At 36.8% G+C, this 24,938-nt stretch overlaps 1 long non-coding RNA gene and 1 pseudogene across 1 annotated transcript in view; both read left to right on the top strand.

The window, feature by feature from the left end:
- Positions 1 to 12,519: 12,519 nt before the first annotated feature.
- The window catches only part of LOC120617118 (uncharacterized), a 134,437-nt gene continuing 122,018 nt past the window's right edge, over positions 12,520 to 24,938 (top strand). The window contains exons 1-3 of the long non-coding RNA XR_005656777.1: positions 12,520 to 12,550; positions 14,683 to 14,817; positions 20,396 to 20,489. This is a non-coding gene — a long non-coding RNA (uncharacterized LOC120617118). The remainder of the gene's footprint in view (positions 12,551 to 14,682; positions 14,818 to 20,395; positions 20,490 to 24,938) is intronic.
- On the top strand, positions 15,112 to 15,230 carry LOC120617188 (uncharacterized; annotated as a pseudogene).

The raw sequence follows: 24,938 nt of genomic DNA, 5'->3' as shown, positions 1-24,938 counted from the left end.
GTGAAATTCAACATTTCTCTAAACTGTTGCTTCAGTAGAATTCATTCACTTGTTCACTCATTCGTTCAATTCTTTACTCATTAACAAATAATTCAGTATCTACTATGTTTAATTATTGTGCCAGTGCAGATTTAATAATCTATTCAAGAGCTATGAGCTCCAAAAAAAAACCACAAAGTGTATCTTACTTTAATTGCACAGTTGCCTCTCTTTAAAATCCTTTAGTTTTAAAGGAATGTAACTTAAATATCTGGACAATTCTAAATATCCATATTTGGACTGCATATTACTTTTAGCTTTTAGGCTATGATAAAACTTCATTATTTTTTATTCATCCCATCCCCTTACAGTGTAAGAATTTATATAAGCCTTGTCTATATAAATTAGAAAATAGAGCTCCAGAGAAATTAAATAACAAGTTCAAATTAAATAACAAGCTATTTCATTATAATACTTGTGTTTGAATCAAAGCCAATCTGACTCCAGAGTGATATCACTTCACTCAATTCTAGTTCAATCCAGATGCTCATAAACAACCAGATTGCAGCCAGGGCTGAGGTAGTGCATCAGACTATCAACAAAGCAGGCTGGGAGAAGGTTTAATGAAACCCAAAAACTAGACAGAGTATAAAGATGGTAGATTGTTCTTACGTATGGATTCCTTGTGCCTGGAGGAATGAATTCCTAAATAACTCTGGAAGACGAGAGTAAACAGAAAGCTGGGGACAATGGTGTGTACATGGGCCTCCTTTGCAGCTGGGTGACTAACATCATCAACAACCACATCTCATGTGATATAGAGAAATACAATTTACAAATTAATGCAACATAAAACTCTCCTGCAGTTTGATTGGATTTTATTGTCATTTCTGTTGGGTAGACAGGGCTAGTATTCTCATGCCAAGTATATAGATGAGGAAACTGACATACTCAAGAGGTTCCCTGAATTTCAAGGCCACTTTGCTGCCAGAACCATCCCTAGGTTTTCTGATTTCAATCCAGCATTCTTTCTATCATTTCTCACTGTCGGAATCAACTTTGCTTTCTCTAACTTTTCTTATCACATCTGTGGTTTCATACAACTTACCCCACCCCTTAACTAAATAACTTAATGCCAAGGCAGAAATTCCCATGAAAACAGAAAACACAGGTACCAGAGAGATTGATAATATTGATAATATAAGAGATAAAATAGAAATAAGGAGAAGGCACGTTGCAAAGTGGTGTCCATGATGGAAAAGAGAAAAGGGATGTATTGAGAGGAAAGGAAAAGAGAAAATTAAAGGCAGTGAGTCAGTTCTGAGATGGTGAGAACAAATGTTATAAGTATACCTGAACCTTTTTAATAGATGTGATCCTGAAGAGTTGTATATAAGATGAGCAAAAGTGTAACACCCTGTGGAAATTGTCTAGCTGTTGGGATCCTACTGTGAATCAGTTTTTCAAAGTGGAGAAAACTCTGATTGACCTCTACTTTGTTTTCAGAGAGGACTTTTCCCAGCTATGTCCAGAAAACTTGAGAATGCCACACAAGCGTAACCCTGAGACAATTTTTGTTTACCAGGAATATTTGCTTAAAAAGGAACATGTTTAGTTCTACTGCCTGGGCGTGTGATAATGTGCATGGTCACTTTCTATTGTAAATTTGTAAAAACTTAACCTTTCTGCATCTCTTGAAGGGTGGAGAACATTTTCTTAGGCTTTGAACTACTTCAGAAGAAATCTGACTGAAAAAGGCAGCACTGGAGACTGTATCTTATTTATTTTGTATCTTTCTCTGCACCTAACATAAATTTTGTTTGATGATTGATAAAGAGTGCAATATTTTATTTATATTCCAAGTATAATTATCTGATAGTTTTAAATTATTTTAATAAAGACATTTGCAGACAGTTTACATTCAAAAATTGAACCAATTTGACATAGGTTTCCCTCTAGTTGAAAAGAAAACTCATAGATTTCAAAGCGACTGTTTTCTTTTTGAAAAAAATAAATTAAAATTTACCCAGAAACAATAGAGAGTGGCCCTGAACCTTGTGCTTTTATTTATGCACAAGGTTAAAGTTCAAATTTCTCAACACACCATAATCTCAGTGTAACTGGCCAAATTCCACAGTGGATAATAAGATCTAGTTTACCAGGGCAGATTTGGATGGGAAGAGTGAGCAGTCACACTACTTCTGGGAATCTATTAGCCAAGTTCGTTGTGTTTGACATGAGTGCTTGGCCTCACCTTACTTGTTGAGGGGACTAGCCCAGCAGGTTCTTCGGGTGAGATCACTGCTTGTCTGGCTCATTGCTGCACCTGGTAGGTAGAAGAAGCCATGAAATAAATGGCCTGACTTTGGGTCTCAGAAGTTCTCTTTCCTATTTCCTCTCCCAAACTCCTTCTGACAACTCTCTAAGGACTGAAGCATTAATTTATACTTTTGAAGTATAATTTATACCTTTATATTTCCTTCATTTTTTAATTCAACAAATATTTACTGAATATCTATAATATGTCAGGTATTGACCCAGGCTCCGGAAGTATAATAGTGAACCAGACATTTCCTGCTTTCAAGGACCTACAAATGAATAATTATAATACTCAGTGAAAAATATTACAATTCACAGAGCTCAGTAATTAAAATCTTTATTATTTCTGTCTTTAAAATGCAGAGAGTGTACAACTGTTCTTTGGAAAGATAAGGCATAGAAATGTACTTATGGATTTCAACACATAAAATTAATGAATGCATGACAACCAGTTCTTCTGTCTCACTGTGAGTGGAGAGTAAACCCCACCCTCTCTAGCATGCCCAGCTCCACCTTGCCCAATGGCCACCACTGCAGTGCTGGGAACACCACTCTTCAGAGGCTTGAGCTACACTGACTCTAAGTGTCCTCAGGATGTTGTCTCACAAGTACTCAGATCCAGTATCAAGATAAAAAAAAAATATATAACATCGGTCTTACCACTGTTCAAGAAAGCAAAATGTATCACTGAACTTCCCAAAAAGCCATGTTCAATACATGTCTCTGAATTCTCTTTCTTCAAACAATCATATAGGAACGACTATGCTTGAAAATCTCCTGATCAGGAACCCTCATACATTGTTGGTGGGATTGCAAATTGGTACACCCACCATGAAAAACAGTATGGAGGTTTCTCAAAAAACAATATGGATATATCTTTTTACCCAACAATTGCACTTCTGAGTATTTATCCAAAGAACACCAAAATAATAATTTATAAAGATCTATGCACTCCAATATTCATGGCAGCACAATTTACAATAGCCAAGATATGGAAGCAACCTAAGTGCCCATCGACAGATGGTTGGATAAAGAAATTATGGTTCATATACACAATGGAATATTATTCAGCCATTAAAAAAAATGAAATCCTACCATTTGCAATGATGTGGATGTACCTAGAGGTTATTATGCTGAGTGAAATAAGCCAGACAGAGAAAGATAAATGCCATGTGATTTCACTTATATGTGGAATATAACGAACAAAAAGAACAAACTAATCAAAAACAGACTCACAAATATAGTGGACAATTTGGTGATGGACAGAGGGGAGGAGGATTGGGGGGCTGGAAGAATGGGGTGAAGGTTTAAAGAAGTACAAATTAGTAGTTGATAGTTGGTCACGGGGATGCGGAGCATGGCAGAGGGAATGCAGTTAGCATTAATATGATGGCTATGTGGAGGGCCAGAAAAAGAAGGAAGCAATTGGGGGGATCATTTTATGAACATCATTATATAGATGTCTAACCAATCAATGTACTGTATACTTGAAACTAATTTAAATAAATAAATTTTAAAAAAATTTTCTAATCAGTTAAATCCATGATATATGTGATTGGTAATGTGTTGCCTTGCTTATGAAATCTACACATGATTTGAGCACGTATTTCCAATAGAGTTTTATGACATTCCTATTAATAGGCTGTCATCGTATTACTATCACAACACTGTTTATACAGGAATTATAGTTCCATCTGTTTCTTTTATTTTTTAGCTCCTTTCCTCCCTGAATTGTAAGGGACTATCACATCTATATTTTATATGTTTATGAAGCTTTAGGTTATTTGTGGGTATAATATCAACATTGATTATCCAACAAAAATTTATTGAATGCTTCTATGTGTTTGGATTTTTCCAGTGTTGTTGAAGGGTAATTGGCTAAAAATTTCCCCACATACATTGGTAATTTGAGAGTTTCTTTTTAAATCCATGAATTTTAAATACTGGTAAAGATTGTCTCCTACTCATAGTTTTTCTCTATAGTAAGAAATTATTGTTCTTGAATAAAATAAGGTATTAATTACAGTTTAAAGCTTTTCAATATTCACAGCAAATGTTATATTTTGTCTCACAACTGTGAGACAAAAAGGCAGGAAAGAAGAAAGAGTGAAAGTGAAACTTTATTTTGCCTAGGGTACCTGTGAGTAACACGTTATAATGTTTTAATAGTTAGTCTTCTCTTTAGTTAGCTGAGATTTCACACCTGATTATTTTATAAAAATTTGAGTGTGATGGCGACAGATTAAAAAACCTTTAATCATATATATTTGCTGTTAGTCAAACAAAATGATAATCCTAAAAAAAGGATTATACCCATTATACCCATTCTAGGAATGCCGGATTGAGGCGAAGAAATCAGATTAAAACTCATTTTTTTTTTTAAATCTATGATTTTCTGCTTCCTCGGTTGCTAATCTGTGAGCCTATCTTTGTCCTACCGAACCAAGGCATTTGTTCAAAAGCCTTTGCATTCTCTGGTACCTAGCTTATTAAAGGCAAAAATCTTCTAGCTCTCTGCTAAAAACAATAATGAGATAAAGTTTTTAATAAAAATATTATCACAAACTATTAGATTTAGAAGAGACCTAAGGGACCAAGACAACTCTTTCACTTTACAGAGGAAAAATGTTAAACCCAGCTATAATTAGAAAAAATTTTCCTGTGTTTTCATAGCTGGTGTGTCCATCATAAAATTTATGATACACAGTTGTTTTTATTTACCTACCTGAATTTTGCTTTCAACATATTGTGAACTCCAAGTACAAACCATTCAGTCTTTGTTTCTCACCTTGCATTTTTAGCAGAATGCTTCATACTTAGTTGGGGCCGAATAATCATTTTTTGGCTGCCTAAATGGTATGATATACTTCATAAACCTATCTTTTAATTCTTCTTTGAAATGAACTTTCTAGATACTTAAACCTTAATCCATTATCTGTCTTCCTATAAAAGTACTTAAGATGGTGTATTTGACAGATACTTTGGTGAAGTAGAGATTTACATAGCTAGAACAGTATGCTGTACATTGTCATGTTTATGTATTCTGTGCATAGACAATATATTTCAGAACTGTCAAAACCAGAATGATGAAAAATCTAAAGATGTATGGACTATGTCATTATATATTTTCATTGGATATTAAAATGTTAGGAACTATAAGAAATAATAAATTTATCTTTAACAATTATTATGGAACAAATTATCTAGAGTATAAGATGCTTAGAAAAAGATTAAAATATGCTATTTGTTTCATATAATTAAATTATCAAACAGTTACTCGAATTATTTTTTCCCTAGCTTGATTGAAATATAAGTGGTATATAAAAATGTACATAATTAATAAATACAATTTGATGAGTTTGGGCATATTTTACTTGTGTAACCATATGCTGAATATTTTTCACAGTAGTCTAATTAAAGTATAGCTTTGGTACTTTATGTGTTTGTTAGTACCTGAAAATATGAATGTTTTGGAAGTTTTACCCTTGGCCTTCTTGTGTAAGTTGACATGTTTTTGTTGTTGTTGTTGTTGTTACTATCCTGTAGATAACCGAATTACAGCACAGTAATTCTGTAAAAAAAACAGTTTGGTTCTTAACATTCTTTGGTGTAAAGTGGAGTTTAAAAAGTGTTGTATTTCCAGGGCCCTGATTTTACATGTGAAGGTCAATGCACCCTCCTTTTTAATCTTTGGGATTTTTTTTTTTTTATAACTTGATGGAATAAGATAAGTTTCTCCTACCTCTTGGCATCTAGACTTTTTTTCCTGCCAAATGAATCAGTTAGAGTGGAAATATTTAAACTGCAATTTTCATCTTGGCTGAGAAAAGAAGTTCCAAGGGAAATGGTATCCGAATAAGTTTCATTAGGGTCCTCACCTAACCCTCTGATCCTCTCCTGAGAACACTATTTTGTATTTAAGTTAGAAAGTACCAAAATGATCTTCTACCACATATTTATTTTACAAGATCAATGCTCATGCTAGAAATTTTTTCTTTGACGAAAGAAATGGGAAAATATTATTTATTTATTGTGTGTGGCTTTTTCTTAATACCAAATCTCCCTCTACAAAAGATTTGAGGAGGTTTTATGAACACAAATAATATAGTAGGATTAAGAATGAAAAGGAAAAATACATAGATTTTTTAAAAAGGGGAAAAGGAAACATGAATAGAACTATAAAGTGAAAATGAATTGTGTTCTAGCATAGGGTACTTGATGTTGAGTATTTATTATATATTGGACACAACGCTATCTAATCAAAATATCTGATCTAATTTAATGAAATAGTCACTGTTTTGAGTCTGTTTAGATTTTGTAGGTGTAGAAATTGAGGCTTAGAGAGGTTAATTCATTCAGCTACATGTTGCTCATTAGTGGTGGAAGTGGGATTTGAATCCTCTGGTAGTTTTACCCAGAGTCACCACTATAACCTCTTTAGCTTGCTTTCTGACACAGGTATTTATAGTAATTCACAGTTCTGTCCCAGCAAACGTACAAATAACAACTTCATTAAGTTAATCATTTCTTTTTCCCAGCTGTTAATTCTTAAGAAATGGACTAGGTTGGCAGAGCAGTAATACGTTGGCTGCTGGTGGTGGTTGTGGTTTTGATGGAGGAAGTAGTAAAATACATAGGCTGTTCCTGCTCTTTGCCACAATGCAGGTCAGACAGTAGATCATTTGAAGTCTGCAGTTAGCCTTGGAGGTTGTATTTTTCACCAATCTCTGTGTTAACTAAACCATATAGACTCGGCAATATGCTATAAAAGTGAAGATAGAACACTACAAAATTCTACCATGATGTAAATTGCTCAAAATTGTGGTCTAAGCTGTTAAAAATCCTTATAAATCACCATGCACATTCATTAAACAATATTTTATATATACATACAATAATACAATACTACACTGCAGTAAGACAAATTGGACCTAAAATAAATTCATCAGATAATTATTAAATAGGCTGCAACTTTGTTTGTACTGGACTTAGAACATAGGAAAAAATTTTGGGACAATATGAAAAGCTCAGGTCTCTTGAGAAAGCTCTCAGCTTTTTGAGCAGCTTCTTTTCCTCCAGATACATTTCCCTATAGCAAATGGAAGCCATCAGAATGATTCTCTAGACCTTAAAGCTTTGTCTACTTGACAGTTTATTGAGCTAGACCAGAGCAATAATTCAAGAAAAATGTAATGCCTCTCATTATGTCTTAGATACCATCCTAAGAACTTTATGCATATCATTTAAAATTCTTTATAGCAACTCTATGAGATATTATTATCACCATTTTGGAGATTGAGAAACCACAGAGAGATCAGAGAAGTACAATAATTTGCCTTTCCATGGCCACATCAATGATGGAGGCTGAATTTGAATCCAGATTGGTACAAAGCCCATGTACTTAACCACTGGACTGTCTACCTGCCCCCTCAAAGAACTACTAAGGTTGTCATGGAGACTTGAGTCTGTATATAGATAGTTGCTTCAAGAAAGGAAAAAAGCAGGAGGATCTAGTACATAGGTTTAAACTAGGCATCTATGCTGAAATTGAAAGGAACTATTACATTCTATTCATTGGGTAGAGGTATATATACCATATTCAGTGTGTTTCTCCACTCCACACACTGTTCAAGGTAATAAAGGGATCTGGGAAGGGAGATTAGGAAATACATTCTATGTTAGGGTCAAAGCCAAATCATAGTGTTAGCATCAGCCTCTTCTTCCTCCTACATCTGGTCTCCCTTTTGATGAGAAGAATAAACCTCATTCTGTCTCAACTGTAGAGATCAATGAAAAGACTTCTGTCTTCTTGCCACCAGATATATGTTACCTGCACTTAAAGAATTGAAAGCACGAATCTAAGGAGTGTTCTCTTGGGAAGAGTAGTAATGAGATACATTGGAAAAGAATTTTTTTTTTTGAATCATAGAGACCCAGAACTAAATCCTGGGGGTTGACACTTTTTAGTAGCATAGTCTACTTCACTTCTTTGAGCCCCAATTTATTTATCTGAAAAATGAGGTTGATCCAAATTACTCTCAGAGTTATAATAAATATATAATACACGTAATGCAGATAAACTCATGACACTAATAGATAAGTCTTTTTATCTCCTGCCTACCCAAGCTATCCTCTCCTCTCCATCTCATTTTGTCCCTCTCTTCCATTTTCTTCTCTTCTTCTTATTTATTTCTGTACCCAACAGTTTTTCATAAGCCTTAGAGTTTCATATTTGTATATTGTTACAGCAACTATGTGTAAAGGTGACAATGACTCTTTGCATCCACTGATATGTGATAGAAGTATTTCATCCTCACAAGTTTTAGGGAAAGTCTGGATGCTGGTGAACTGGTGAAAGAGCAGCAGTTATTTCTGAGATTTAACTTTGACTTGGGCATTGAGGAGAAATCCAGTCACCTCTGTTGCAACTCTATGCTTCCAGGAACTGGGCAGCTGAACTTACTGCTTATGATGGATTAATTAAGCAAAAAGTATGAAATGAGCAGAGTACTTTATAACATTATACTTCATTACAAATTATAAAATGTATTCGATAATGATTATTTATGATTCTTATAGCTTAAGTCTATATTGTACAAAATCCCTTATGTCATTTTATGATTCACACTGTCTTCTTTAAAGAAAATATATTGCAAAACATAGTCAATTAGTAACAAAAAAATAAAAACAAGGACCTACTATATAACTCTCTTCCAAATATTTTCTCTTTAAGGAGATTTTGAGATCCAGCTTTTCTATGGTTGAACACTGGATGAGAAAACATTAAGTTGGAAATCCTGAAGATGATGTAAGTAATTGAGATTTCATCAACAACTAGCTTGTCACTGTCATCCTGTAGATGTCTTTCTGTACTAACCCTATTCCTCCGGGAAGTCGTGTGCCTCTACGGTTGATGCTGATATGAAATCTTCCAGCTGGGGCAGGCTCTGAGAGGGAGGGGGGCTGCCAAAGGCACACACCAACCAGAGCTCCTCATTGTATTGCCCAACCCTTCCGATCCTGCATTTCTCAACAAAATCTCTCTTTCTCCTCTCTTGCTTAATTCCTGTGGAATAATTTCCATCGAATTGCATGACAGAATCTGTTTATGGGGTTAGTTTGGCAGTTAGGGTTCTCCATTGCGTTTTTAGATTTCACAATCAATTTCATAATTTGCATATATCCTTTTCTTGCAGGCATAGTTCATTCTCAGGTCCTTTTAAGTTAAATGTCTTTAATTGCCTCTTTTACAGTTTTACTTTTTTTTTCTGGATAATTCATAGAATATACTGAGTCAATAATCCATGTTAGGGAAGGAGTAGGACAGATAAATGGATTTTTGAACCACCTTGGGTGATGGAATAAGATGTTTGAGAGAACACTGGAGAAGTGGGGAGGTTGGAGGGGAGGTATGTGAGAATGTTCTGTTACTCTTGCTTCAACTCTACCCTCCTTTGTCATTTTGGTGGCCATTTTGACAATGAGAAATATTGATGACAAACCTTGTCTTATTTGAAAATGGGAATCATAACAGTGCTTACCTCATAGAGATTCAAATAAAGATTCAAATAAAATAATTTGTGTAAGAGGTGTAGCACTATGCTATTCATTCTGTAAGGATTCAACAAATAGCAGCTATTCAGCTATTATTACTCTTACTTCCAAAATGCTATTGTTCAAACCTTTCTCAGTTGGTATTTCTAAATAATTTCTAATAACTAGGCTAATACTCTCTGTGGTTCTTCTAGGGTTTAAGCATTATGATGAAACATATTAGAAACATTTCCTGAGTCAGTACTGCTTTCCAGGATAAAACTGGGATAGCTATTTGGAATGATTCTAATTCCAAAGAAATCATCTGAGGAAACAATAACCTTTTAGACATTAATCCTAATTAAATAAAATTCCTGAACAGCTCATGCCACATCTGAAAAATAGTCTTAGTTTAAATGGAATGGACAGAGAATATAGGCAAAGCTCTTTACTGTTCTGTCTTAACACAAACCTCTGTGGCATTTACCCAAGAAATGCAGTGCTTCAGAGATGAGTGTAAATGTTTTAGGTCCTTTACTCATAAAGCTTCTTTGTCTTCTCCTTTTAGAGCTCTACCTTCACACCACTTCCTATATGTCACCCTCCAGTAACCTTTTGCTTTTACATGAGCAAGCAACAGGGATTGGCCTTTAGACCAGCCAGAGCACATGGGCCAACTTTTAATAAGTAGCAAAATGAAACGCTAAAGCCTCAAATAGGGGCAAAAGAGGAACATGGGTTTCCTTCATAGAGTTGAAATGGCTCCAATTAAGACCAAGTGCCTTGAAGTCGGACAGACCTAAATTTGAATATCAGTTCAAACACTAAAATTTGTTCATAAACTTAGGCGTAATGTATAATGTTATTAAATAATACGTACTTCATGGGATTGTAGTAAAAAGGAAGTGAAATAATATTTGTAGAGAGCTTCATAGATTGGCCAGCATAGCAAACATATAATAATTAGTAGCTATTATTTTTCCTCAAAATATTTGTCTCTGGCCTCCCAGCAAACATCGGTCTTATGTAGATTCTCTCACAAGAACTTGGAAAAGAAAAAATGGCCTGAACATTTAGACAATTGTCCTTTCCCTTAGAACCAAGAAAGGTACTTTTGTTCTAAAATATTCAGATCATTCATATCACGTAACTTACTCAGGTACTTGCCAAATCTACACCTCATTTTTATGCGATTGGAAAACATTTAAAAAGTTGTACACACACACACGTAAGTATGTGTATCTGAATATACTTCTATGACACGTTGCTCGTCTGTTCTCTCTTATGACTATAACCCTGTGCGGTAGGTTTTATATTATCCTTTCTCCATGGTGGAAGGAAAACAGAACCTGAAGCAACTGGGCCAGGTCAAAGGCCTTATAGCCGATTAGGGAGAGAGCTGGGGCATCCTAACCCCTTTCCAGTTTTTCTTGCTTTTTACTGCTCATGGAAGTGAAGTACATTAGATCTTGGCTGCCAAGGAATCCCAGCCGAGAGGTAACTAAAGGAAACAGCATGGCTGAAATCCAGTTAAAAGTTAAAATCCCGCTGGGCAATTTCTCCTTAATTGACAATTGCTGTCACTGCCCTGTCTAGCCACTTTACAAATAGCAAGCCTGTTAGCAAGAGCTCACGGAGAACGGTGAATGCTTCCTAAGGGAGCAGTGATTGCTTTGGCTGGACTCTGCTGTGGCTGTTTTCTGGCAATGAAGAGACTATAGTCAGACAATCGGAGGCGGTGGTAACCATTTTCTAATAACCACCTCAGGCTTTTGGCACCTAATTCTCTGGCACTGTCTAGGGAAGCTCTTTATGCTACTTCATGCTACTTATAATTCTGTTGAGAAATCTGACACTATCCGCCAAACTGCTCACCTCAGTGGGATCTAGTGTGTGCCCTGAGAAGTGCTCAAGAGGGTTCTGATCATCTCTGACAAGCAAACGGCAGAGAGGTTTTTAAAGATGGTCCCAGTTTGCACAGCTTTTTCCATCCGTGGTTCCATGGTGTTTGAAATCAGGTTGTAGTCCTGAGTTAATGACACAGGAAACATGTTGATGCTTGTATTGCCTACTTGGTTTTCTTGAACCTCACATGGACTGGCTTCATCCTGTCTCGAAGTCCATAGCACTATATCTTCCTTTCCGCTTCCTGTGCAGGCCTTCCTTTGGTTTGTGGGCTGTGCTATTTGTCTTGTTCCTTCAAGGCACACATTGAGTTGCTGGTCAAATAGAATTTAATATGAGCGACTTCTGCTACCTGCTAGTCATCCAATCCCAGGCTCGGATTTTCTTTCCCTATTTTTTAAACCCCAAATAGCTCGTTTTTCCTCTTTTCAAATTTGTTTATACTTTTCTCTTTCAACTCACCCTCCATGTTTCATAGTGATTAAGCAGGAGTTAGGCCTCTTTCCCAAACCTTGATTCTGTAATACCTTTATTCCTAAAGAGTTACGTTTACAAGACTAACATAAATATATTAAACTTGGTATTGGTTGGATGACTTCATAAACTCCAGATTCCTTGCTAGTTATTTGTAAAAGAGTTTGCTTAAAATCTCTGCTAATCTACCTGAATTTCCTTCTAAAGTCAGTTACATATAATGCCTCTAAAAACTAATTTTCTGTATTTTCAGTTTGGCCACCTCCTTTTGGGACTCTTCAGGGTTAATAAATCACAGAGATTAGGTCTTCATATGGAAAGTATGACAGCTCTAACATAGGTAAATACTGCTTAAGAAGAACCTACATTTCAAAAAAGGCTGGAGATTTTTTGGAGATCCATAATGTACTCCATGTACATCAGTTACCACAGTGAACTTTCTCCCTCTGGTTTATATTATATTCACATTGAATCATCCAGGGAGTTTGTTTTAGCCTGTACATACCATATATATTTCTGATCTGGGTAGATAAACCAGCCTTATAGATTTAAAGGAGATCGCATCAACTCTTTCCCCAGGAGGGAAGTTTTTGAGTTAGCCAAGAATCTGTGAAACTTAGCTCTTAACATTTCACTAGCTGCAGTTTATATTAAAATCTACTTTAGTCTAGGGTTAAGTGACGGCTATGGTCTTCACAGCATGGTGAGGGACCCTGGTGGCCAGATAAAGGGAAGCCCCTTATTCTTATTTCTGACTTTCCTGCAAACTTATATATTATGACCCTAATAGAAGGGCTTATTGCTTCTTCCACTAAATAAAAACAAAACAAAACAAAACAAATTTTAATGCTTTCCTCTAATTAAAAATAAAATTACAGGATTGCATTACTCTTCTAGTGCCCTTAAAGTTGTCAAAGTTTGCCTGCGGGCTATCCGAGGGCATGGACTGTTTCCGACTTTTATTTTATTCACAGAGCCTTACATGGTGCCTGGGTAGTATGGAAAACACTCGATGAATGAAATGAATGAACAAATGGAAAGATAGAGCCAGAGTCATATCTTAGTGGCCTAATTATATCTTTTCAGGGTAATGTAATATTTAAAAAGAGATAGTGATAACACATTTCTAAAAGGACATGAATGGCATATGTAACACTTCTCAAGAAGAAAGGATTCAGCTTCTATCACTTAATCAAGGTTTTTAATTACAGAAGCATTGAAAATTCACTGTGGCTGAATATGGATGAATCTTTAAAGCAGTTTGAAGGCCCAGGCTGCCCTTGTGAACATCAATACTCCCACGGAGCACTTTCCATGAAGAAAAGTGCGAGCTTGCTGTCTTTTCATCAACACTAGAATTTGGCTGACTGCCTGGTTTATCCCAGGACATTAGTCAGCCCACAAGTCCCACATTTGTTTATTCAGTCCAGAGCAAGTGAATACTGCCATTCTCCCATCTCCTTTGTTGGCAAATGCTTTGTTAACCTGAATTGAGTTCTGCAACGCAAAATGAAGTGACTAATCTTTTGGGGGGTTTCCCCCTCCCAGGTTCTTGTATGAGCAACTAAGTCTATAGGCCACAAAGCCCCACACTATCGTTTTTCCTCATGCTGCTCTTTTATTCTGATGGTTCCACATTGTACTTAAGGAAACCAATACCTTCCAGAGTGCGGTTGAATTGGCGCCACCATTAAGAAAAGGAGGTTACTAGGCTTTTTAGTATTGTGAGAAAATGCTGGTGGCCAGGGAAAGTTAAGTTGATTATTTATACTTAGGTAGTCCATTATGGGCATTTGCAACAGTTGTCACCTTGCACACTCAAAAAGTTTTCTAACTCTGAGTACGTGGGTCTGAAAGTACAGGAAATAGGAATCTTAATGCAAAATATTTTGGATGATCATATAGTTAATGTGTGGTAGATTTGGAATATGAAACTAAAAAAAATATATAAACTTAATCACTGGGCTATTTGTCTATCTACAAATATCTGTAAAATCAGACATTTTAGCAAAAGTTTGAGGACCTAATTTTCCGAATTGCCACTGACCATGAAAGAGTGATTAGTTTTAGAAGATAATTGTGATGCAACACAGTGCAAAACAGAGGCAAGGATAAAGAAAATAACAAAGGTTAACATTTTTGCCATAAGTCCCAGCCATTTTTTCCAGCATGTTGCACATAGCAGCTTGGCAAATAGTTCTCTTTGATTATTAGGCCTGTAAAAATTCTATTTGCTTCATAAAGTTTTTTTTTTTTAATTAATTTTTTAACTTAAGTATAGTTAGTATACAATCCAATATTGGTTATATTAGTTTCAGGTATACAATACTGTGTTTCAATGTTATTATCTCTTACAATGTGATCACCCCACTAATTCTAGTAATCATCTGTTTTGACTCTGACTGTGTTTACCATTGCTAACCTGTTTTTCTCTTCCTTTAACTTTTCTCTTCCTCTTCCTTTAACTTTTAGTCAGAGTTACCTTCCAGATGACTTCTTTCTACCACACTCCTCCTCCCCCATGTAGGAGAATGCAAGTACATGATAACGTTTGCAGTAAGAACATTGAAGAACTGCTGCCTGACTTCTAACCCAAGGCTTGGATTGGTACAGTCTTTTTAGCTTTTCAGTGTGAGTTTCAGGGATCACAAAGGTTGTTTTCATACCCGAGATCTGGAGGAAAGATGAATCTAAATGGTTTTTAAGATAGCTATTAGCTCAGGATATGTATATACACATGCACACACAAATACACACATACATACGTATATACATACATACATACATACATATACATATATATTTATAAATATTTATATTCAGGAAAATGTATAAATAATTGGGTACAGATGATGCACGTGCAGGTAAACAGAAATCTAAAGTGATAAAAGAGGTTGTCCTGTTTATCGCCATGCCACCCTGAACAAGCCTGATCCTGTCTAATCTCAGAAGCTAAGCAGGGTCGGGCCTGGTTAACACTTGGATGGGAGACCACCTAGGAAGACCAGGTGCTATAGGCATAAAAAATAAAAAATAAGGGATCGTAAGTTGACAAAGTCCTTGCAATCTGTGAGGTCAACCAGGAATTAGCCTCCTTAAAAAAAAAAAAAAAAAGAGGTTTCCTTTGTGGATACCTTTCTAGGCTTGATCTCTATATTTTTGGATTTGACTCAGTGAAAATCTTTACTGAGCATCTAGTGCATGCCAAACACTCTGCTACATTAAGAGGGCTTGGGGGCCTATACGGAGCCTATGCTACAGTCCAGATGGGATACAGGAAGGATGAAGAGAGAATATATATTATTATAGCACAAAGCAGAATAAAATGTAGTATACAATGGGCTTTGATATTATAGCGGAAGAGAGCATAGTTTATTAGTGGGGTCAGGAAATGCATTACTAAGGTGATGGCGTTGCTGGTCATGAAGGACAGACAGGATTTTGGCAGGTGAGGAGGCATTACAATGAGAGAGAATAGTAAGAGCAAAGCACAGTGGTCCATTAAGGGTAGAGGAAGGGAAATACAGGATGGCTGTGTTTATATTGTGAATACTGACCTGCATGTACACAGTTGCCTGTGCTGTCCTTGAACCACTGTTTACTCCAGAGCACCACATCCTCCTGCCTCTTTGCCAATCTTACCGACCTCTGGTTCTCAGTCACCTTTCTTGGCTGCTCTTCCTTAGTCTGAGCTCTACATGTTGAAGGGCTCCCGCATCAGCTTTTTTTTTTTTTTTAGCTCTCTTCTCCTAAGTTGCTGTAATTTAAGTATTAAATATTTAACATCTACATGCCAGTGACCTCCAAATCAGTAACTTTCCCCATGACACATGCCCTGACCTCTAAGCCATATATCAAATCATCTACCCAACATCTTTACATTTGCTTTCTAAATTTCTAGGCCCAAATCAGAACTCTTGATTCTTTGCTTCTCCCCTCTGCTAGAAATTCCGCTCTTCCACCAATCTTCTCCATCTTAGTTAATGGGCCTGCCATCCCACCAGTTGCTTAGGCCCTCCAAACTAGGAGCTATTCTAAATAGAGCCTTTTCTCTCACCCTTACCATATTATAACAAATCTTTTGAGTTTACTGTTACGCCACCCCAAACAGGTGACTATTGTTTTTGTTATGAGCCTTATGGTAGTAAGATTTGCCTCCAAATGTACATAAATTGCTTTGATAAAAATAAATATTAAATTTAAAAAAGATTAAATTTACAGAGATCGTCTCTTGATTCCTTTTCAGAAATTAACTCATAAGCCATCCAGACATGCCATATAGTCTTCAGTTTGTATGTGTGTTGGAATTTATTTCTCTCATCTTTCAAAAAGCTTCTACATTCTCTTGCCTTTCAGACCCAGCTGCTATGGATTAGATACACAAAAATTTGTCCCTGTATGTCTGTTATATAGTGATAATAACAATAATGATGAAAATGATAGTATTACTGCTACTTCTACTAACTAGCACCTATTAAGCTCTGCCATTCGCTGCAATAAGCACTGTACATTCACTGATGGTTCAGACCTCACAATCACAGTATGAGATGGATACTATTATTGTCCTCATTTTATACCTGCCCAAGGTCACACAGCTGGGAAGTGGCAGAGAACCAGACATAAACCTATTTCCGTTAGGCTCTAAAGCCCATGCTTTTAACCAAAAGTAATTTAAAAGTCACTGAGCAGAGGTAAATAAAGCTTATGGTGCAAAGAACATTTTGGCTGGCTACAGTGAGGAAGACATTAAGGCAAACCTCTAGATAGATGATATAGTATTAAAAATAGATCCTATTTACAACACCTTTTCCTAGGCCTCATACTCTATCCTTATGCAATTTTCAAAGTAATTTCATTTGGGGATACGCTGAAGAATTGCCATTCATTTTTTTTTTTTTCCTCAGTCCCTCCAATTGATAACTTCAATGACATCAGAAGTGAAAAGAGAGAAATTAGGGAGAAACATGAACCTAACAAGAGGATAATTAAATTACTAGAAAAAATTTCTAAGGGAAGAACACTACTTTGCAGCAATTTCAAGCTTTTTTCTTTCTGTACCAAATAAGCCTGAATGAAAACAGAAGAAATTGAATTAATCGGGATAAACCAGGTTATGCAATGGTAACAAACAACCTCAAAATCTCAGTGGCATAAAGCAAAGGATTATTCTCACTCATGACACATGACCCTCAATGGTCACAGTTCAGGATATATTATCCTTCTATTCAGCTTCTGTTTGTACCCCTATTTCTTCATTCTGGGCATAAAGGCTATTTTTGGCTTCATGTAGAAACTGCCTCAGGAACATCCCCTGGACACAGAAGTTTTTGGAATTATCATTGATTTTGTTTGAGATTTTGGAAGCAGATGAGAGTGTGAGTCGGCTCTGCCATCTACTCGTGTGCCATTGTGCAATGTCTTAACTTCTCTCAGTTTTAGCTTCCTTATTTGAACAGAGTTGTTATTCATTATTTGAACAGAGAAATTGATTGGATTTGAGAGAAGGCTAGAGATAATATTAGTAGAAATTGTTGATGAATTGGGTGAGGCAGAGGGAGGAGGCAAGGATGACTACTAGGTTTCTATCTCAAGTAACTGGGTGGTGATTCTTTTACTGAGGAGGAAGTAAGAGAATTGTGGATGTGTGTGTGTGGCGGGGGCGGGGGGAGATCAATTTTGGACATGAGGATTTGAAATGCTTGCTATACATATAAGTGGAAATGCTGAGTTGGAATTTTAATGGTGCACAAGTGAGTGGTCTGGACTGATAATAGAGATTTAAAAGTCCTTTGCACAAAGAAGATAATTGAAGCTATAGGAGTAGATGAGATATACTGCAAATGAGGAAGAAAGAAAGCCTAGGGTAGGCCCTGAGAACTTTTTTATTTAATGCTCTCCTAGAGGGTAGAGGATTCTTCAAAAAAAGTTTGTTTTTATGACCACACTTTCTTCTTTTCCTCTTACCGTTCTGGACACTGTAAAACTGCAGCTTTTTTTTTTTTTTTTTTTCCTGTGAGGAATAAGATTATGTTGACTACTTAGAGTGTTGGTGGAGAGGCAGGTTTTGGTAGGTTTCCTCAATAGAGATGTGTAAGTTTAAAAATAATTACTAAGGAGAATAGGAAGGAATGTTGATAAGTGAAAGGATTGAGGAGATGTATTGAAGTCCTAAGATAAGAGACCATATATTTCTTATGACAAAAATCTTAATAGTTATAACATTTTACTTAGGAGTGCTCAGCCTTCTAAGCACCAAGATGACATTGATCCTGTGCTGGGAGTTTGCCAGGTGAGTGCAATATAGGAAGATACATGTATGGATTTTAAGATGCATTGGTGAGTAGTTCAGATTGCAATTACTTGCAGTGCTTTTAGGGGAAGGTTGATGGACTGTGAGGAAATGAAGACCTAGGAGCTGGGAGACTCCATGAGTTTAGAGAGCAGGAGTATGTGAGTAAGGGTCCTGAGAGCACTAAAGGAAAGGTAGCTGGGTCAGAAAATGTGATATTTGCCATTAAGATTTTGTGTGTGGAACCATTCTTAGTGGTGATGAGGTTTGGGATGTATTTTTGGTAGTCTGTGTTGAGTGGAGGTGGGATTTGTTATTGTGTATTTGAGGTCAAGAAACAGTAGATTGAAGGTGTTGGGTAGATATCCCACAGAGACACTAAAGTTTTCTACAATGATGGCGGAAGTTGGGGTTAGAGGGAAAAGATTATTATGTCTTGAGAATGTGTTCAAGAGGTCAGTAGATGATAGAAACATAGAAGTGTGCATGGTGGTATAGTCAGATGGCCTGGGTGCCAGGGTGGAGGTGTGATTGTTCTAAAGTGACATTAAGGAGCCAATAAGTTGTTATCTGTAGTTCTATGGTCAGTGAAATACACAACATAATGTTGTGCTTTTTTAATTTTACATAAGGAAGAAGATTCCAGAAGGCATAGTGGTGTGGGGAGAGAATCCAAAGAGAGGAAGTATAGAGCATTAAGGGGTTAAGGACACAGGAGGTAAATTGACTTTCTTTTGGCATACGATGATTATAGGAATGGAAGCCTTAGTTGGAATTAATTGACCACAGTCATTTGGTGACACATACGTCTAAGGGTCTGAGGTGGGATCTGGCCAAGTCATGTGTGGGCTGGCTCACTGTGTGAACACCGAAGTCATAAAGGATCTGACCATGGCCTGCCTCCTGTGTGGAGGGTGGGGGATCAGGCCTCTTCTCCCTGGGGGTGGTCTCAGGATGTGTTGAGTGGCCATGTGCAGGACAGTTTCATTTAACATCACATTTCTCGCCTCATGGTAAACCTGAAAGGTGGCACAATAATAATGATTAGAAAATATCTGCCTTTTCTCCATCCCTGGAGTTGTGAAGATTCAGTGCGATCATTTGTGGGAAAGCACTTTAATAACTCTAATCACTGAATGTATGCTAAGATTTATTGTTACTCACACCTTTGATGTATTTCTCTTTTGCTCATCCATGTATTTGTAACATAGTTCCTAGGATAATAAGGGTTTCCCTTTGATAAGCCAAGATTTTTTATTTATAGTGTTAGGCTGGCACTTGGGCTGATTCTCTTTAGTGATTATGTAGGCTTGATGTGGACTGGCATCTTTCCCTGGAGTTTAAGTATCTTCCTCAGCAGCTTCATATGGCCAGAAGCTCCATCTCTGTGTCTTTCTGTTTCAAAGCCCAGACTCCAATCTAGGCCACCCACCAAGTTCCTTGCTCCAGTCTTAAATACGCCTCCAGCTCCTGGCTCATTTGCAGAACTGAGATGATTGGCATGCCCTAAGCAAAGGTTGCCAATCTAGTCTAGTTTACCAGGTATCCCTTGATGATTTGACAGGAAGGTGTCCACAGAAAAGTGGTATTAGACTCTGAAAACTGCAGTTTTACAGTGTCCAAAGTCTTATAGACTTTCACAAGGAGAGGCAGATATGATTCTAACTAAGAAAAAGGCATTCCTTTATTAATGCCCCTACCTCCCTTTGAAGTTGAACTGAGATTGTACTTGAATTTTTGGATGCTAAATTTTCTTGGAAGGGTAAGGGGAGCACCACCGTGATGAAATAGATATTTTAGGGTAATTTCCAAGTAGGTTTATTAGCTTTGTTGTATCATCACTTTTTTACTGTCAGTGATTTTTTTTTTTTTCCTTTCATGGCCTGGAATATGGAGACTGTTCTGGAGAAACCGCATGTCTTGAAGTAATGGGATGCACCTATCTCCACTGTTTGATGAAGCACAGCACACTTGATCAACTATTAAGAGTGTACACATTATTTTTAGTAAAATATGATTCAGTCTTGGGAAGAAAAACTGTGCTGTACATTCCCTTTACTCAGTTTACAATATTCAGTGATGTATTCTTCTATTCAGCATCTGTTTGTACCCCTATCTCTTCATTTTGGGTATAAGGGCCATTTTTTGGCTTCATGTAGAAACTGCCTCAGGAATACCCCCTCGACGCAGTTCTTGGAACTATCACTGATTTTGTTTGAGGCTTTAAATGATTTCCTGGAAGCTAATTATCCCCAGTGACTTCTTTCTCTGATAGCTCATATTGAATTCTCTCCAACTCTCTGATTTTATTCATTTAAATCATTCCCAACTTCCTTTACATCTCAAGAATTAGTGCCATCTGAGTGATGAAGAGTTGACATTTACTAGGTAAACATTAGTTTGTTTAAAATTCTTGTTCAACAGGGACTTACATTTTCTACCTTGGTATTGTGACTTTCTGGCTTCTTGAGAATTTCCAAAACCTTGTGTGTATCCTTTATCACGGCACTCAAAAATTCATGGGGTGTCCTCATCAAAGCATGGGAATTTGGGAGGAAAGGTATTTTGTTACAGTCTCCCCTTTCCACAATCAGTTTCTGGAAAAAAAATACCCAGTTGCCAAGAATAAACACATTTTTGATCCTTCTTCTTTTCTTTTTGTAGGCCAGTGAAAATTTAATACTTGAGTATTCTTTGTGGAATTGCACAGGCATATTCAGATGGAGAAGAAAGAAAACAGATCTATAATGTGTCTTTTATTTAGGAGACTGGACTTAATCATTGTCATCTTCAGTCCTTAGTGGTGCTGCCAAGGCAGTGTGGTCAGAATGAGGGTGGGATGTCACATAAATGAAGCTATGGGGAACATGAGCTGGGTTGAGTCATGTAAACTACTGTCTCAACTTCCTCACCTAATACAGCACCAAAATGTGTTGTAGTGATTACAGAGTGCTGACCTAAAAGGAAAATGGAAGGGATGAACACACACACACACAAGCAGCTATGTGTCTAGAAAGGATGTGGAGAGCTGAGATATGAAGGAAGAATAAGGCATCTCTTTTGAAGTACATAGCCTACAGTGGTTAGTGCTGTGCTGGCCACATAGGAGGGGTTCTATAATGTTTGCGATTGAACTATTTTTTGAAAGAATACTATGAGGTACAAAGCAAAGAGCCCAAAATATCTTTATAAATCTTAAGAAGTAGGCCTTTGTATTCCATATTTTGCTACAAAACATAATTCCAAAAAGCAAACTGAGGTGTGAGTGAGGAAAGTAAAAGGAGTTGACAAAATTGGAAAGTGTTCAAAGTCTATATTTTCTACCCAGATTGTTTTTCTCTCATTTTCCTCTTCCTATTTCAGGAAACTGAATATCCTTCTGTTTCATCAGCCTCTTATTTTCTGACTCAAACAAGATAACGACTATAATTTGTTGAGCAGGAACCATGACTTGCTGATTTTTACAGCTCCCAAGCATATCACAGTCCAGTGCCAGGCACATAAGAGGGACTTACTATATATTTGAATGTTAGTTTTGTCTTTACTTCATCTTTCTTTTCCAGATGTCCTTTTTTTTTTCATTCTCTGTACAAACATAAGGAAAACTTTCTCTTCATTCTCTCTCAATTTAATCAGCTACTCTACACTCCTATTTTCTTGTTAAGAGCTATGAACGAAACATAAGGGTCCTGGCCAATCAGGGAAAACAGACATTGAATAAATAACTATAGATGTGATAAATATTAGGGCAGGAAAAGTTTAGGATGCAAGATGATAATCAAATCTAGGAGATCATAGGAGGTATTCTTGGGGAACTGTGAGCCGAAGGAAAATAAAATTTGACTACATGAAACTGGGAGATCAGACAGGCAGTGGAAGTGTATTTCAGACAGATGGAATAGTTTGCACCAAGCCTGGGTTTGAGAGACAGCATGGTTTGTTTAAAGAAGCTGAAAGGTGGGCATGGTTTATTTAAAGAAGCTAAAAGGTGGGCTTCTCACTTCTCCTAGCAGGAGAGTGAGAGTATAACTCTTAAGAGGACTCTATTTGACTCCTTTCTAGTGGCATGTGTGGTCTCTGCAATGACAATAACATCGGTATTGCAATACTGAATACTCTTTTGGTAAGCATAGATACATGCTTTTTCAATTTGTTTGCTTGTTTTTTCCAAGTCATGGACAGTAAACCAACAAATGAAATGTCAGCAAGCTTCAATAGTATCTCCCACTAAGTTCCTTATTCTAAATTCTTGAGTTCCTTAAGTTCTACGACTGGCAGTAAAACTAGTGGTCAACCTATTAATTAAGCTCCAATGAGTATCAGCCACGCCCAAATCAGTGGTACATCCTATTAGGCTGAGCTTTTCCTGTGCTGCAGTAAAGCATGGAAGTTATCCCAGGGGCCCATGAGTTGGTCTTCTTGCCATAAGAAGTTGAGTTACATATTCCTGTAAAACAAGATGAGGGTGATGGCCTGACCTTTCTCATTGCAGGTTATCCTTCTTTTCCTTTTCTAAGCTTTTTCAGATGCTTCTTTAAAATTTCATTCTCTTTGTATCAAAATACTCAAGTGGGATAGAGGTGGGGTATACAGAGTGATAACCTACACCCAAACTCCTGTCTTGTAGGTCCCTAAGCAAGGTCTTGCACCCTACACTCCTCTGGCATTATGACATCTGGCTAGCCCATGGGTAATGGAGGGCAAGCAAGAATATAGTTAAATAACAGATTCCCAAAGCACACAGACTTTTTTCTCAAATTAATCACGATAGCCGAGAAATATTGATAGGCAACACAAATTGTACACTCAACGAACTTCATTAAAAGTGCTCCAGTATCCCCATCAAAGAGAGTGGAACACTGAGATATATATGATTGTACAGGTATTGGTGAGCATATTCTCTAATGCCCAGATGCCTCAGATTTAGTGGTGACAGAATCCCATTTATTTCATGAAAACCAAATAAAGTTTGTCCTGACAATGGTTAGAAAGTAGGATCAACATTACTTTATGAACATATAAGACTGTAAAATCATTTGTTATTGTCAAGGAGTTGGAGTAGGGTATGGGATGAACATACATGATTTTAAATTGCGTTTTTGGTGACAGAATAGGAGTCAGCAATGTTCTGAAGGAACCAGAGTTCATTGATTTCATTAACTGATACATCAAAATTTATTGACCTATTCTATGTTCAGGCACTATATTTGGTCGGTCCTGAAGACACTAAGATGAATAAGGCATGGTTCCTGCCCTCCAAATGCCAATAGTCCTTGGAGAAGACATGTAAACAAATGAATATTATACAATATATGTATTCCAATTAAGGTAGGTAGGAAAGTCTAAGTCAATTGAATGGTCAATTTCACTTGAGGGGAGGGTTGTAGTCAGGGAAGACTTCCCAGGAAGAGTGATGTTTGCTAATGAGTAAGCATTTTCCAGAGAGAAAGAAGAATAAAGACATCCTAGACAAAAGGAAGAGTATATAGGAAAACAAAGTGACATGTGACAATAGAGTACATGGAAGAAACTGCAATCAGACAGAATAAGAATGTGGGGCACATGGTAGAGGTCATTACTAGTCATGGCCAAGGCCATAGAAGTGTAACATATGCCTGCCTCTGGGGCACACAGAGGTACTAACTTTCTGCAAAACAGTTTATATACTTACTTATAACCTAAGATAGACATTAATAGGAACTCACAGAACCAGAAATCAATGCATATGTAAATGACCTAAAAAGGCATTTTGTCCAGTGTAGTTGTTAATTTTGCCTAACCCAAAGGATGTGAATTTGGGAGGATACAGACCTGTAGTAGCTGGCAGCCATCTTGTGACACATGGGGCCTGAAAGCAGAGTCAATGCAGAGGGACATAGTGGACAGATGGAGGAAGATTAAATTCCTATGACATGATTCAAACCCTGGATAAGCCACACCTGAAACATGTTTATTTCTGGGCTCTTTAGTTAGGCGAGATAACTCAGGTTGAATTGTTTGCTTAAGTCAGTTTCTTTCTTTCTTTTTTTATTTTGTCAATTGCAACTTACCAGATACATCTAGCCTCTTCATTTTATAGTTCAGAACATTAATAATCCAGTATGGCAAAGTGGCTTGCTCTCAAACGGCTAGTTAAAAACTGGACCCAGGGGGAGAAAGATGGAGTAAAAGGAGTCAAATATGTGGTGATGAAAAGAAATCTAACTCTGGGAGGTGAACACACGATATAAATATATATATGCCTTATTGTTAAAATATACAGCTGAAACACTGGATTTCGTTAACCAATGTCACAATAAAAAATAAATAAACAAATAAAATGAAAACAAAGAATAAAAAAAGTCTATTAGAACATAAAAAAATAAATTAAATAAATAAAAATAAAAACTAGATCCAGGTCTTTTGACTCAGGCTTACGAACATCCAGCATTTTTAAAGC

This window comes from Pteropus medius, unplaced genomic scaffold (genome assembly GCF_902729225.1).
Source record: "Pteropus medius unplaced genomic scaffold, Ma_sr-lr_union100, whole genome shotgun sequence".
NCBI classification, from domain to species: domain Eukaryota; kingdom Metazoa; phylum Chordata; class Mammalia; order Chiroptera; family Pteropodidae; genus Pteropus; species Pteropus medius.
Note: the sequence above shows the minus strand (reverse complement) of the source record. Positions and strands in the feature narration are given on the sequence as shown.